The following is a 13,970-nucleotide window of genomic DNA, read 5'->3' as shown; positions in this document are numbered from 1 at the left end:
CAATTCTTCTGATTCAAATGCACTCTTTTCTCTTCCTTCCTTCCTTCCTTCTTTTCTTTTCTTTTCTTTTTTCTTTTCTTTTCTTTTCTTTTCTCTTTTCTTTTGTTTTCTTTCTTTCTTTCTTTCTCTTTCTCTTTCTTTCTTTTTCTTTCTCTCTTTCATTCTTTCTCTTTTCTTTTTTTTTTTTTTTTGATGGAGTCTTGCTCTATCGCCCAAACTGGAGTGCAGTAGTGCAATCTCAGCTCACTGCAACCTCTGCCTCCTGGGTTCAAGCGATTCTCCTGCCTCAGCCTCCCGAGTAGCTGAGATCACAGGCACCCGCCACCATGCCCAGCTAATTTTTGTATCAATTGCACTTTTTCTATAATGCCTGTCAGGAAGTAAAAAAGGGCCAGAATGTCTCGTGTAAATGGGATTAGTAACTAACAGTTGTTGAACGCTTTCTATGATTCTACCCAGTTTGCGTTAATTAATCTCCATTAACCTCATTTACCTTCCCTAACAACTATGACAATGGTTCTCAAAGTGTGGTCCCTAGGCAGCAGCAGCAGCAGCACCCGGGAGCTTGCTAAAAAGGCGAATTTTCAGGCCCCACCCCAGACTTCAGGAATCAAAAACCCTGGGGTGCGGCCCAGAAATCTGTGTTTTGAGAAGTCCTTGGTGGATTCTGATGCACGTGCATGTTTGAGAACAAGCGGCTGAAGCACGGAGAAGTTACATCAGTTCCACGGTCCCCAACTGTTAGCAGTGGAGCCCAGATTTGAGCCCCGACCACTGGCTGCAGAGGCCGCACTCCGACGTTGTGCTACACGGCTATCTTGGTGAGAACCAACAGCTGCTCACAGAGCCCGGGTGCTGGAGGAGCAGTAAGGTTAAGCTGTGGGCTGCAGGCAGTGAGAGCAGGGTTTCCTATACCGCAGCTCTCCCTGGTTTTCGTTTTGTTTTATTTTTTGTTTTTTTTTTGAGGTGGAGTCTCACTCTGTCATCCAGTCTGGAGTTCAGTGGCACGATCTTGGCTCACTACACCCTCTGCCTCCCAGGTTCAAGCGATTCTCCTGCCTCAGCCTCCTGAGTGGCTGGGACTACAGGCGCCCACCACACTCAGATAATTTTTGTATTTTTAGTAGAGACGAGGTTTCACCATGTTGGTCAGGCTGGTCTCGAACCCCTGACCTCAAGTGATCCACCCAACTCGGCCTCCCAAAGTGCTGGGATTACAGGCATGAGCCACCATGCCCGGCCTCTCCCTGCATTTTGAAGAAGGCAGAGGACACAGCACAGAGACCAAAAGAAAGGCCTAGAGGCAGGAAGAACAAACCAGGTCGGGAGTGGAGGTGACATGGGGCTGCTTGGCTGGGACGGGAAGTCCACATGCAGGAGGAAAGCAGACATGGGTGGGGGCCGGGCCGTGGGCAGTGGGAAGGGAGGCACTCTGTGGGGCCTGTCCACGCTGGCAGAGTGCATGCCCTTTCCGCACGGGGCTCACAGTCTTGCAGGGAGAAGGACATGAAAGAATCTCACGCACATATCAAACCACAACTGTGACACCTGCTCCCAAGGGGAAGCTCAGAGTCTTTACAGCAGGGGTCCCCAGTGCTGTACTGCACACACTGATACTGGTCTGTGGCCTGTTAGTGACTGGGCTGCACAGCAGGAGGTGAGCAGCCATCGAGCAAGCATGACCACCTGAGCTCCACCTCCTGTCAGATCAGCAACGGCTTTAGATTCTCGTAGCAGTACGATCCCTATTGTGAACGGTGCATGTGAGGGATCTAGGTTGCGTACTCACAGATCATGCCTGATGAACTGTCACTGTCTCCCATCAGCCCCGGATGGGACCATCTAGTTGTAGGGAAACAAGCTCAGGGCTCCCACTGATTCTACAGGATGGTGAGTTGTAGACTTACTTCATTATCTATCACAATGTAATAATAATAGAAATCAAGTGCACAATACATGTAATGTGCTTGAATCATCCCCAGCTCCCTCCCCACTCTCAGGTCCATGGAAAAATTGTCTTCCATGAAACCGATCCCTGGTGCCAAAAAGGTTGGGGACCGCTGTTTTACAGCATAGAATCTAAGTGTGACTTGAGGTCTGAGGGGGCAGGGGAGGCTTCCCTATGGGAGGAAACTCACATATGTGTGAAGGCCCCAAGTGGGAACATGTTTAGCAAAACTGCGAAATTCGAGGAGCTGAAGCAAGGCCGGAGAGGCCTGAGATGGGGCTGGGGATACACAGGGGCCTCTCGGCAGGCGGGAGGGAAGCCTCTTCCAGATCCCCTGCACACATGCTCACCAGCCCTGCCCGCCACACCTGTCCCCTGACGACAGACCCTGGCTCCAGTAGGTCTGGCCTGGGAGGACTTCGCCCAGAGGAGCAGAACATTGTCAATAACCAGGGATCGGGGAGTAACCCCGCTCTGCCCAAAGTGCAGCTTGAGGGCCCTGGGAGCCACTGTGACGCTACTGTGTATGCTTCATTTAGTATGCGCCAGAACAACAGGAAACCAGAATGCCAAACCGGCTTCACATGAGGCTAAGTCAAAATAAATAAATAAATAAATAAATAAATAAGAAAAAAAAAATCAATCAACTGAATTGATTTTTAAAATGTATTCAATACACATGTTGCAGGTGACTCATAGACAGGACAAAAGTCCTGAAGGTTGTATGCAAACCTCTGAAGTCTGGGAAACAATGAAGGAATTTGACACAAAGACCACCCTTAGGAGGGACTGGCACTCAACCATGGTGAATGTGTAGGACCGAGCCGGGCGCGGTGGCTCATGCCTGTAATCCCAGCACTTTGGGAGGCTGAGGCTGGTGGATGGCTTCAGCCCAGGAGTTTGAGATCAGTCTCAGCAACATATCAAGACCCTGTCTCTACAAAAAATACAAAAATTAGGCAGGTACAGCGGCATGCGCCTGTAGTCCTACCTACGCGGGAGGCTAAAGTGGGAGGATCATTTGAGCCCAGGAGATGGAGTTTGCAGTGAGCCCAGACTGAAACATTGCACTCCAGCCTGGGCAACAGAGTGAGACCCTGTCTCAAAAAAAAAAACCAAACAAACAAGTAGGACCTGAACTCGAGTTTGCTCTCAGACTTCCCCACCCAGCTCCTGGACCCCACCAGAACACCAGAATTCAACACATGCTCACTGAGCACCTCCGTGTGCCAGGCCTATGTCGGGCCCCAGGGTCACAGCAGTGCCCCCCACAAATCACTGTCTGGCCTCCCAGAGCTGACGTTCTGCAAAAGAGACAGACAACGATCCGAAAGACAAGCAAACACATGACCTCTGACAGTGAAGGAACCACAGAGGGGTGCAATGTCAGGCTGTGCTGGGTCAGGCTGCCATTTCAGAAAGAGAAGTCGTTTGACTTGAGACCGGAAGGAAGTGAGGAAGGGAGATCTGTGGGTTCCTGGGGAATGTGGGTCCAGGGAAAGCCAAAATCAAGTGCAAAGACCCCTGGCGAGAATGCACTTGTTACATTCATGGATCAAGAAGGAAAGAAGCATGCTTGAGTGGAGTGATGGAGGTGGAGTGGTTGCCCCCAGGAAGCTTGATTACACAGGGTTAGTAGGCCACAGGCAGGACTGGGGCTTGTTTGTTTGTTTGTTTGTTTTGAGACAGTCTCGCTCTGTTGCCCAGGCTGGAGTGCAGTGGCACAATCTCAGCTCACTTCAGCCTCTGCCTCCCGGGTTCAAGCGATTCTCCTGCCTCAGCCTCCTGAGTAGTTGGGATTACAAGCATGTACCACCACGCCAGTCTAATTTTTATATTTTTAGTAGAGACCGGGTTTCACCATGTTGGCCAGGCGGGTCTTGAACTCCTGACCTCAGGTGATCCACCCACCTCAGCCTCCCAAAGTGCTGAGAGTACGGACGTGAGCCACCCCATCCAGCAATGGAATTTAATTCTAGTTTTGTTTTGTTTTTGAGATGGAGTCTTGCTCTGTCACTGAGGCTAGAGTGCAGTGGCGTGATCTCAGCTCACTGCCACTTCTGCCTCCCGGGTTCAAGTGATTCACCTGCCTCAGCCTCCCAAGTAGCTGGGATTACAGGCACCCACCACCATGCCTGGCTAATTTTTGTATTTTAATAGACACAGGGTTTCATCATGTTGGCCAGACTGGTCTCGAACTCCTGACCTCAAGTTATCTGCCTGCCTCCGCCTGCCAAAGTGCTGGGATTACAAGTGTGAACCACCGCGCCCAGCCGGAACTTGGGCTTTCAAAGAGCACGTTGAGAAGCCGCTGGAGAAGTGAGCTCGGAGGGGTGTGATGGAGGGCTTGAGGCTTCAGAGGCCCACTGGCAGCTGCGTGGACAGTGAACACAGGCTATCAGTGGAGGCAGGGACAGGGCTGGGAGGCCCTGGCCATTGTCCAAGAGAGAGCAGGTAGAGATGGGGAAAGGGGTGGGGTCAGGACCCATTTTGGAGGAGGAAGTGGCAGGACTCACTTGAAGAGTCAAAGGCGACTCCAGCTACTTCCTTAAGGGGTCGAAGAAAGCGCGAGGGGCAGGTTCAGTGGAGAACACAAGAGTGACCTACTCCGGCCGAGTTCACGCCCAGGGAGGCCCTCAGGGACAGGGAAGACAGATGGCACCCCCTCCCTGTGAAATGCCAAGCTGAGGAAGAATCAGAACACATGACACAGTGACTCAGAGAGATGGGGGCAGATGCTGAGATGAGGGCTGGCCGGGCAGGAAGGGTGGTGAGAAGGTCTCATGGCCTCACGTGCCAGGAGGGCTGGGCCACCATGTGCGGGAGGGAGGACACCCAGGGACTAGGCCATGGTCATGACACGGGTCTCTTTGTCCCTCCCGGTCTGCCAACCTCCTGAGTCACTCCTGACGGAGATGACTGATCCATCCCTGGCCCGCCTCCCACCCTGTCCCTGGGACGGTGTCTGGGGCAGGCAGCTCCATTATCCTCCTTGATGAAAGAGCTGCCAGAGGCACTGGCCACTCCAGAGCCTCCTCCCCAGGTGGGTGGTCTTGCAGGGCTGGGCCCTTGCGACTGGCCAGGGGTGGAGATGCACTGCGCTGCTGAGAAGTGCTTTCTAGGAGTTCAAGACCAGCCTAGGCAACATAGCAGACATTGTATGTAGGAAAAAAATGTTTAAAAATAAGCTGGGCACAGTGGCGCATGCCTGTAGTCCCAGCTACTCAGGAGGCTGAAGCAGGAGGACCATTTGAGCCCAGGAGTTTGAGTCTGCAGTGAGCTGTGATTGCACCACTGCACACCAGTCTGGGCAACAGAGTAAGACTCGGTCGCTTAAAAAGAAAACAAAAGGTCGACTGTGGTGCTTATGCCTGTAATTCCACCACTTTGGGAGGCCGAGGCGGGCAGATCATCTAAGGTCAGGAGTCCAAGACCAGCCTGGCCAACATGGTGAAATCCCGTCTCTACTAAAAATACAAAAATTAGCCAGGCGTGGTGGTGCACACCTGTAGTCCCAGCTACTCAGAAGGCTGAGGCAGGAGAATTGCTTGGACCCGGGAGGCGGAGGTTGCAGTGAGCCGAGATTGCACCATTGCACTGCAGCCTGGGCGACAGAGCGAGTCTTGGTCTCAAAAAAAAAAAAAAAAAGGAGAAGTAGCCAAGCCTCTTTCTTTCCCCACTCTTCTTGCTCTCAACTCCAGGCTGCTCCTTCAACAGGAGGTGACAACCTCACCTCGCAAATTAAAAAAAAATTTTCTTTTAATGTTGAAATAATTATCAGAGGAAGTTGCAAAGATAGAACAGAGAAGTCTGGCAGCAGCTGAGCCAAAGACCCCTTCCCACCCTAGAGCACGATCTGCCTGGGGAGCGGGAAGGAAATGACAGTTTCGTCTCAAAGGGCCTCTCTGTGAAGCTCAGGCTGGGGCTGAGTAGCCAGAGGTGCGTGAATTAATGTCTGCAGGGAGTGCTGGGTCAGCAGGGTATGTGACAATGTCTGGAATAATGACGGCTCACTTTCACAGAGAGCCCGTTCCATAGCAGCCACCGTGCAAAGTGCTGTAAGGACGGGGGACCTGTCACAGCACAGCCCTGAAGTCGTAACAGCAATCTTATTATCACCCTGGGAGGGGAAACTGACGGATGTCACAGCAAACACATGGCAGACCTGGGACTGGAAGCCAGGTCTGTTTACCACATGCTTATCATGGGATGTTCAGGTTGCTGAGCGTGTCCTGTGTGTGCTGTCGCCAGCCCTGTGAGGAAGGCACTATCATTGTTCCCATCTTACCATCCTGGGCAGAGGTGGGAGGATGAGGGGGACACAGCCAGGCAGGGAGTGGCCACCCAGGGCTCACAGGGACTCTGTTCGTTGCCTGCTTTCACTGCATCCCTGGTAAGGGGGTGACAGTCAAGTCACCAAAAAAGGAGACCAACGACCTGTTTGGAGGAACGGCGGGGAGGAAGAGTGAAAGCCCCGAGGCTGCATTCTCAGGAGTTGTGCTCCTCCTCCCTTGCCCTCTCCATGCAGCCCTTGGCCTCCGGAAATCAAGACACGTCCACAGACCCATTGTCCAATCCCCTCCTGTAACAAGACTATGAGCCACACCTGGCGCCGTGGCCAGCAGAAACCTCAGCTACTCCTTCTAGGTGAGGAGCAGGAATTCAAGTCCCAAAGGGTCCCCTGCCTGAGACCTTTGGGACCTGGCGACCTGGCCACCTGGCCTGGAGTCCCCCATTAAGATTGCTGGAATTAAGAAAATAAAAATTTATGTCCAGGTGCAGTGACTGGCACCTGTAATCCCAGCATCTTGGAAGGCCGAGGAAGTGGATTGCTTGAGGCCAAGAGATGGAGACCAGAATGGGCAATGTAGAGAGACCCTGACTCAACAAAAAATGAAAAATAAATTAACGGGGTATGGTGGCTGATGCCTGTAGTTCTAGTTACTCAGGTGGCTGAGGATTGCTTGAGCCCACCTCAAGTTCAAGGCTGCAATGAGCTATGATCGCACCACTGCACTCCTTCCTGGGTGACAGAGGGAGACTCTGTCTTAAATTTCTTTTTTTAAAAAAATAAGTATAGATTCACAGAAGTTGCAAAGATAGAACAGAGAAGTCTGGTGTGTGCTTCATCCAGCATCCCCTGATGGTTACTTCGACTAAATCATTCAGGGCAGTATCAAAACCAGGAATTTGGCGTTGGTATAATGTGTGTGTACAGTTCTGTCATTTTATCCCATCTGGATGTATATAACGACAACTGCAGTCCAGATACAGAATTATTCTGTTACTACAAAGACCTCCCTTGTGCTACGCCCTTCATAGTCAAACACTTTCCCCCACCATCCCTAACTCCTGGCAACTTTTCATCTTCTCCACCTCTATCATTCTGTCATTTCGAGAATGTTACGCTTGGGCGTGGTGGCTCACATCTGTAATCCCAGCACTTTGGGAGGCTAAGGCAGGTGGATCACTTGAGGTCAGGAATTTGAGACCAGCCTGGCCAACATGGTGAAACCCCATCTCTACTGAAATACAAAAATTAGCCAGGCGTGGTGTCAGGTGGCTACTGGGGAGGCTGAGGCAGAAGAATCACTTAAACCCAAGAGGCAGAGGTTACAGTGAGCTGAGATCGAGCCACTGCACTCCAACCTGGGGGACAAGGGCGAAACTCCATCTCAAAAACCAAACAAACAAAAAGAATGTTATAACACATGTGATCCTTGGAGACGCTTTTTTCACTCTCTGTACCGCTCTTCAGAATCATCCAAGTTGTTGCCTGTATCCTCTTCATATCTCACTCATTTTTATTGCTGCATAGTACTCCATGGCATGGATGTAGCATAATCTGTTAAGCCACTCACCTAGTGAAGGGCGCATTGGTTGTTTCCAGTTTTTGGTTTTGTTTTGTTTTTTTTTTTTTCTTGAGATGGAGTCTCGCTCTTGTTGCCCAGGCTGGGTGCAATGGCGCTATCTCGGCTTACTGCAACCTCTGCCTCCCAGGTTCAAGCAATTCTCCTGCCTCAACCTCCTGAGTAGCCTGTGTTAGAAATGCTTGTTTTTTGGTGCTGTAAAGAAATAGCGCTTGAATATAAATTTAATTTCTTTAGCAAGTCTATTTTTACTTTCTGCAGAAAGGGTATACTCGCTGGCGGTTTTGCTCCAAAAGTACACCAAACAAAGGAGACAGAGTTGTTTATAATTTGACACATCTGCTTTATTGCTACGTCTGGTTTCTATTGGCTGGAACGGGACCTCACATTCTGTATTTGTCCTGATTGGCTAGCAACTTAGAACTTTTTAAAAGAGGCAAAGGCAGAGGAGAACAAAAAGAAGGAGGAAGTAACTTGTGGAATGCTGAGGAAGGTAAAAACATTTCTACATAAGGAAGAGGAACAGGCTATGACTTAATGCTTTCTTGGACTAGTATAAGCATGCTAGGGCAAATATTTAGGCTAAATTGTGGGAGTTAAGAACATTAAGTACATTGACTTTTTTATTACGGCTAGAAGATATTTAAGAATGTTAGCACAGATCTTTGAATAAATTTTGCTTCTAAGAGAAATTACTATTTATTCTTAATTAGATGGGGAGGAGAGTCTCTGAAGAGGAACTTCTACTTTACTTTTTACACTGGGATTACTGGCATGTACCACCATACCCAGCTTATTTTGTATTTTTAGCACAGACAGGATTTCACCATGTTGGCCAGGCTGGTCTCAAACTCCTGACCTCAGGGGATCGCCCTCCTTGGCCTCGCAAAATGCTGGGATTACTCCCGACCTCAGGTGATCACCCTCAGCCTCCCAAAGTGCTGGGATTACAGGTGTGAGCCACCGCGCCCAGCCTGTTTCCAGTTTTTGGCTATTACAAATAAAGCTGCTGTGAATAATTAATTGTGTGCAGGTTTTTGTGTGGACATACGTTTTCGTTTCTTGGGGATAAAACGCCCAGGAGTGCAATTCAATTACTGGGTCATCTGGTAGGTATATTTTGTTTAGTTTTTCAGGAAACTGACAAACTGTTTTCCAGAGTAGCTGGACCATTTTGCATTCCCACCGGTCATGTGTGAACGATTCAAGTTCACGGCATCCTCACCAGTGTTTGGTGTTGTCATTATTGGTTTTTTAATTTTAGCTGTTCTAAAGCGGTATCTTGTCATGGGTTTCAATTTGCATTTCACTAATGGCTGGTGATGTGGGACATCTTTTCATGTGCTTGTTTGCCTTCTATATACCTTCTTCAGGGACATGTTACCATGTCTTTTGCCTATTTTCTAATTGGACTGGTTTTTATTTATTTATTTATTTAGAGACAGAGTCTCCCTCTGTCGCCCAGGCTGCAGTGCAGGGGCGGGATCTCGGCTGACTGCAATCTCGGCCTCCCAGGCTCAGGTGACTCTCCTGCCTCAGCTTCCTGAGTAGCTGGGATTACAGGTGCACACCACCATGCCATGCTAATTTTTGTATTTTTAGTAGAGATGGGGTTTTGCCATGTTGGCCAGGCTGGTCTCAAACTCCTGACCTCTGGTGATCCGCCTGCCTCAGCCTCCCAAAGTGCTGGGATTACAGGGGTGAGCCATCACGCCCAGTCTGATTTTTATTATATATATGTATACACACACAATATACATACACACACATATGCGCACACTGTATATAAAGCTGTTATAGATTACATTTATTCTACATACATAACAGATTTGCTGAGATACAATTCACATACCATAAAACACACCCATATAAAATGTCCAATTGAATGGTTTTGAGTCTATTCACTGAGTTATGCAACCTTCACCACAACCAGTTTTAGAACATTTCATCACCCCCAAAATAATCTCACATCCATTAGCAGTCACTCTTCATTTCCTCTCACATTCCCCACCCCACCCCAGCCCTATACAACCACTATATCTATTTCTGTCTCTACAGATTTGCCTTTTCTGAATATTTCACATGAATGGAATCATACAATATGTGACATTTTGTGATTGGCTTCTTTCACTTAATGTTTTCAAAGTTCATCCATGGCCAGGCACCGTGGCTCATGCCTGTAATCCCAGCACTTTGGGAGGCCAAGGCAAGTGGATCACCTGAGGTCAGGAGTTCAGGACCAGCCTGGCCAACATGGTAAAACCCGGTCTCTACTAATAATACGAAAAATTAGCTGTTCATGGTGGTGGATGCCTGTAATCCCAGTTGCTCAGAAGGTTGAGGCAGGAGAATTGCTTGAACCCAGGAGGCAGAGGTTGCAGTGAACTGAGATGGCGCCACTGCACTCCAGCCTGGGCAACAAGAGTGAAACTCGGTCTCGGGGAAAAAAAAATTCATCCATGTTGTAGGATCTATCAATACTTCATTCCTTTTTATTATCAAATAATATTTTATTATTTAGGCCTCCCATATTTTCTTTATTCATTCATCTCTTCATGGACATGTGGGTTGTTTCTACTTCTTGGCTTTCATGAGTAATGCTGCTGTAAACATTTGTGTTCAAGTTTCTGGGTGAACATGTTCTTATTTCTCTTGGTTATATACGTAGGAGTGGAGATGCGGGAGTGTATGGTTATTCTATGCTTAATCTTTGGAGGAACTGTTTTGAGACTTTTTCCCAGTGTGACTGGACAATTTTATATTCACACCAGCAATATATGGATGATTTTGTTTCTGTACATCCTCTCCAGTATTTGATACTATCTTTTATTTTAGCTGTTCTTATAGATGTGTAGTAGTGATATCTCATCATGGTCTTAACCTGTCTAAAGGCTAGTGATGTTGAATATCTTTTTAGATAATTAGTTTCTATCCATATATCCCCTTGGCTGAAATTTCTCTTTATGTCTTTTGCCAGTCTTCTAATTGATTATCTGATTTTTTTATGTGGCGTTTCTATGTTGAATTGAGAGTTCTTTATATATTTGTTCTAGATATGAGTCCTTTGTCAGATATGTGGTTTGCAAATATTTTCTCTTAGTCTGTAATTTGTCTTTTCATTCTCTTAACTAGGTCTTTTACAGAGCAAAAAAAATAATAATAATTTTGATGAAGTTGGATTGATTTTTTTAGGGATCATGCCTTTGGTGTCATGTCTAAGAATGCTTCATCAAGCTTTAGGTCTCAGAGATTTTCTCCTATGTTATCTTCCAGAGGTTTTTTTAAAAAATTTATTTTATTTTACTTTTTAATTGAGACAGATTTTTGCTCTGTTGCCCAGACTGGAATGCAGTGGCATGATCTCAGCTCACTGCAACCTCTGCCTCCCGGGTTCAAGTGATCCTCCTGCCTCAGCCTCCCGAGTAGCTGGGACTACAGGCACGCACCACCACAACTGGCTAATTTTTTTTGCATTTTTAAATAGAGACAGGGTCTCGCCATGTTGGCCAGGCTGGTCTCAAACTCCTGGCTTCAGGTGATCCATCCATCTTGGCCTCCCAAAGTGCTGGGGTTACAGGTGTGAGCCATGGTGCCCGGCCCTTCTGGAGGTTTTATAGCTTAATATTTTACATGAAAATCTATGATGCACTCTGAATTAACTTTTAATTCACAGGAACTTTTAATTAACAGGAAGTATGAGGTTTAGGTTGAGGTTCATGTTTTTGTCTATGGATATCCAATTACTCTACCATCATTTGTTGAAAAGACCGTCTTTCCTCCATTGAATTGTTTTTGCTCCTTTGTTAAAAACAAGTTGGCCATATTTGTGTGGGTCTATTTGTGGGCTCTCTAGTTTGTTCAGTGGATTGATGTGTCTATATCTTCACCAGGGCCACACAGTTTTGATTACTGTATATTACTTTATAATAAACCTTGATATCAAGTATAGTGGTTCTTCCCCCTTTATTCTTCAGTTTCAGAAATGGTTTCCATTCTAGCTCTTTTTATTACTATTTTTTGCCTTTCCCATAGGTAAGAAAACAATATTCTTACTGTTCTTTTTAAAAAAATTTTATTTAAAATTTAAAAAAATTTTTAAGTTCTCTTTTTAAAAATTTTATTGTTTAAAAATTTTGTTTTGTAGAGATGGGGTCTCATTATACTGCCCTGGCTGGTCTCAAACTCCTGGCCTCAAGTGATCTGCCCACCTTGATTTCCCAAACTGCTGGGATTACAGGCATGAGCCACCATACCTGGCCTATTCTAGTTCCTTCTATGTAAACTTTAGAATAATCTTGCCTATATCTATAAAAAAATCTTGCTGGGATTATGGTAGTAATTGCATTAAATCTGTATGTGTATCAATTTTGGGAGAACTGATATCTTTACTATGTTTAGTCTCCCAATCCATGAATATGGTATGTCTCTCTATTTAGCTATTCTTTGACTTTTTTCAGCAGTGTTTTGTAGTTTTCAGTATATAAGTCATATGTGTTTTGTTGAATTTACATCTAAGTATTTTTTTAGCCATTGTAAATGGAATTGCATTTTAAATTTTGGTTTCCACATGTTGATTGTTAATGTAAAGAAATGTGACTAATCTTTGTGTTAATCTTGTATTCTGTAAATGTGTGAAACTTACTTACTATTTTTAGATGGTTTTTTTGTTTGTTTTTTTTTTTTTGGTTCTTTGGAATTTTCTACTTAGACCATCATGTCATCTGCAAATACAGATAGTTTTCTTTCTTCCTTTCAGATCTATGTCCTTCTTATTGCCTTTCTTTATCTTATTGCGCTGTCTAGAACTTCCAGCATTATGTTGATAGGAGTGATGACAGTAAACATCCTTGTCTTGTTTATGATCTTAGGGGAGAAGTATTCAGGACTGCAGTGTTAGTGAAGTATGCTAGCTGTAGTTTTTATAGGTTAGTTGTAGGTTATCAAGTCAAGGAATTTCCCCTCTATTCCTAGTTTTCAAAGAGTTTTAAAATCATAAATGGGTGTTTCATTTTATCAAATGCTTTTTCCACAGCAATGGATATGATCATGTGATTTTTCTTCTTTATCCTGTTAATATGGAAGATTACACTGATTGATTTTCAATTGTTAGACCAGCCTTGCACCCCTGGAATGAATAAATCCCACTTGGTCATGCTGTATAATTATTTTTATATATTGTTGATTTTTTTTTTTTTTCCTTTTCTGAGATAAGGCCTTGCTCTGTCACCCATGCTGGAGTGCTGTGGTGCAATCATGACTCACAGCAAACTCAAACTCCTAGGTGTAAGCAATCATTTTCCCTCCCAGCCTCCCAGGTAGCTAGGACTACAGGCACGTGCCACTATGCCCAGCTAATTAAAAAACATTTCTTTTTGTAGAGATAGGGCTTTCACTATTTTGCCCAGGCTGGTCTCAAACTCCTGGCCTCAAGTGATGCTCCCGCCTCAGCCTGCCAAAGTGCTGGGATTACAGGCGTGAGCTATTGTGCCTGGACTACTACTGAATTCTATTTGCTTATATTTTGTTAAGAATTTGGCATCTATATTCATGAGGAATACTGGCCTATAGTTTTATTTTCTGTACTTTCCTTTTTTGGTTTAATGTTAATACTAATTTCATAGAAAGGGTTAGGAAGCATTCCCTCTAATATTTTCTAGAAAAGATTATATGGAATGGTGTAAATTCTTCTTTAAACATTGAGCAGAATTCTCCAGTGAAAACATATAGGTCTGAAGATATATTTTTCTCATTTTAAATTACCTAATAGTTATAGTGCTGTTCAAATTATCTAACTCACATTGGGTGAGTTGTGGTAGTTTGTACTTTTTGAAGAATTGATCCATTTCATCTAAATTCTCAAATTTATGTGTGTAAAGTTGTTCATAGTATTCCCTTATTATCTTTTTGATATCTGCAGGGTCTGTAGTGCTATCCCCTATTTCATTCTTGATATTAGCAATCTGTTTTTATTTTATTTTTTGTCAGTCTTGCTAGAGGTTGCCAACTTTGTTGATCTGAAAAGATATTTTCTTTTCTCTATTATTTTTCTGTTTCCAGTTTCATTGCTTTCTCCCTTTTTCGTTATCATATCCTTCCTTATGCTTGCTTTGGGTTTAATGTGCTCTTATTTTTCTAGTTTCTTGAGATCAAAT

Source organism: Chlorocebus sabaeus, chromosome 6 (genome assembly GCF_047675955.1).
Source record: "Chlorocebus sabaeus isolate Y175 chromosome 6, mChlSab1.0.hap1, whole genome shotgun sequence".
Classification (NCBI taxonomy): Eukaryota; Metazoa; Chordata; class Mammalia; order Primates; family Cercopithecidae; genus Chlorocebus; species Chlorocebus sabaeus.
Note: the sequence above shows the minus strand (reverse complement) of the source record.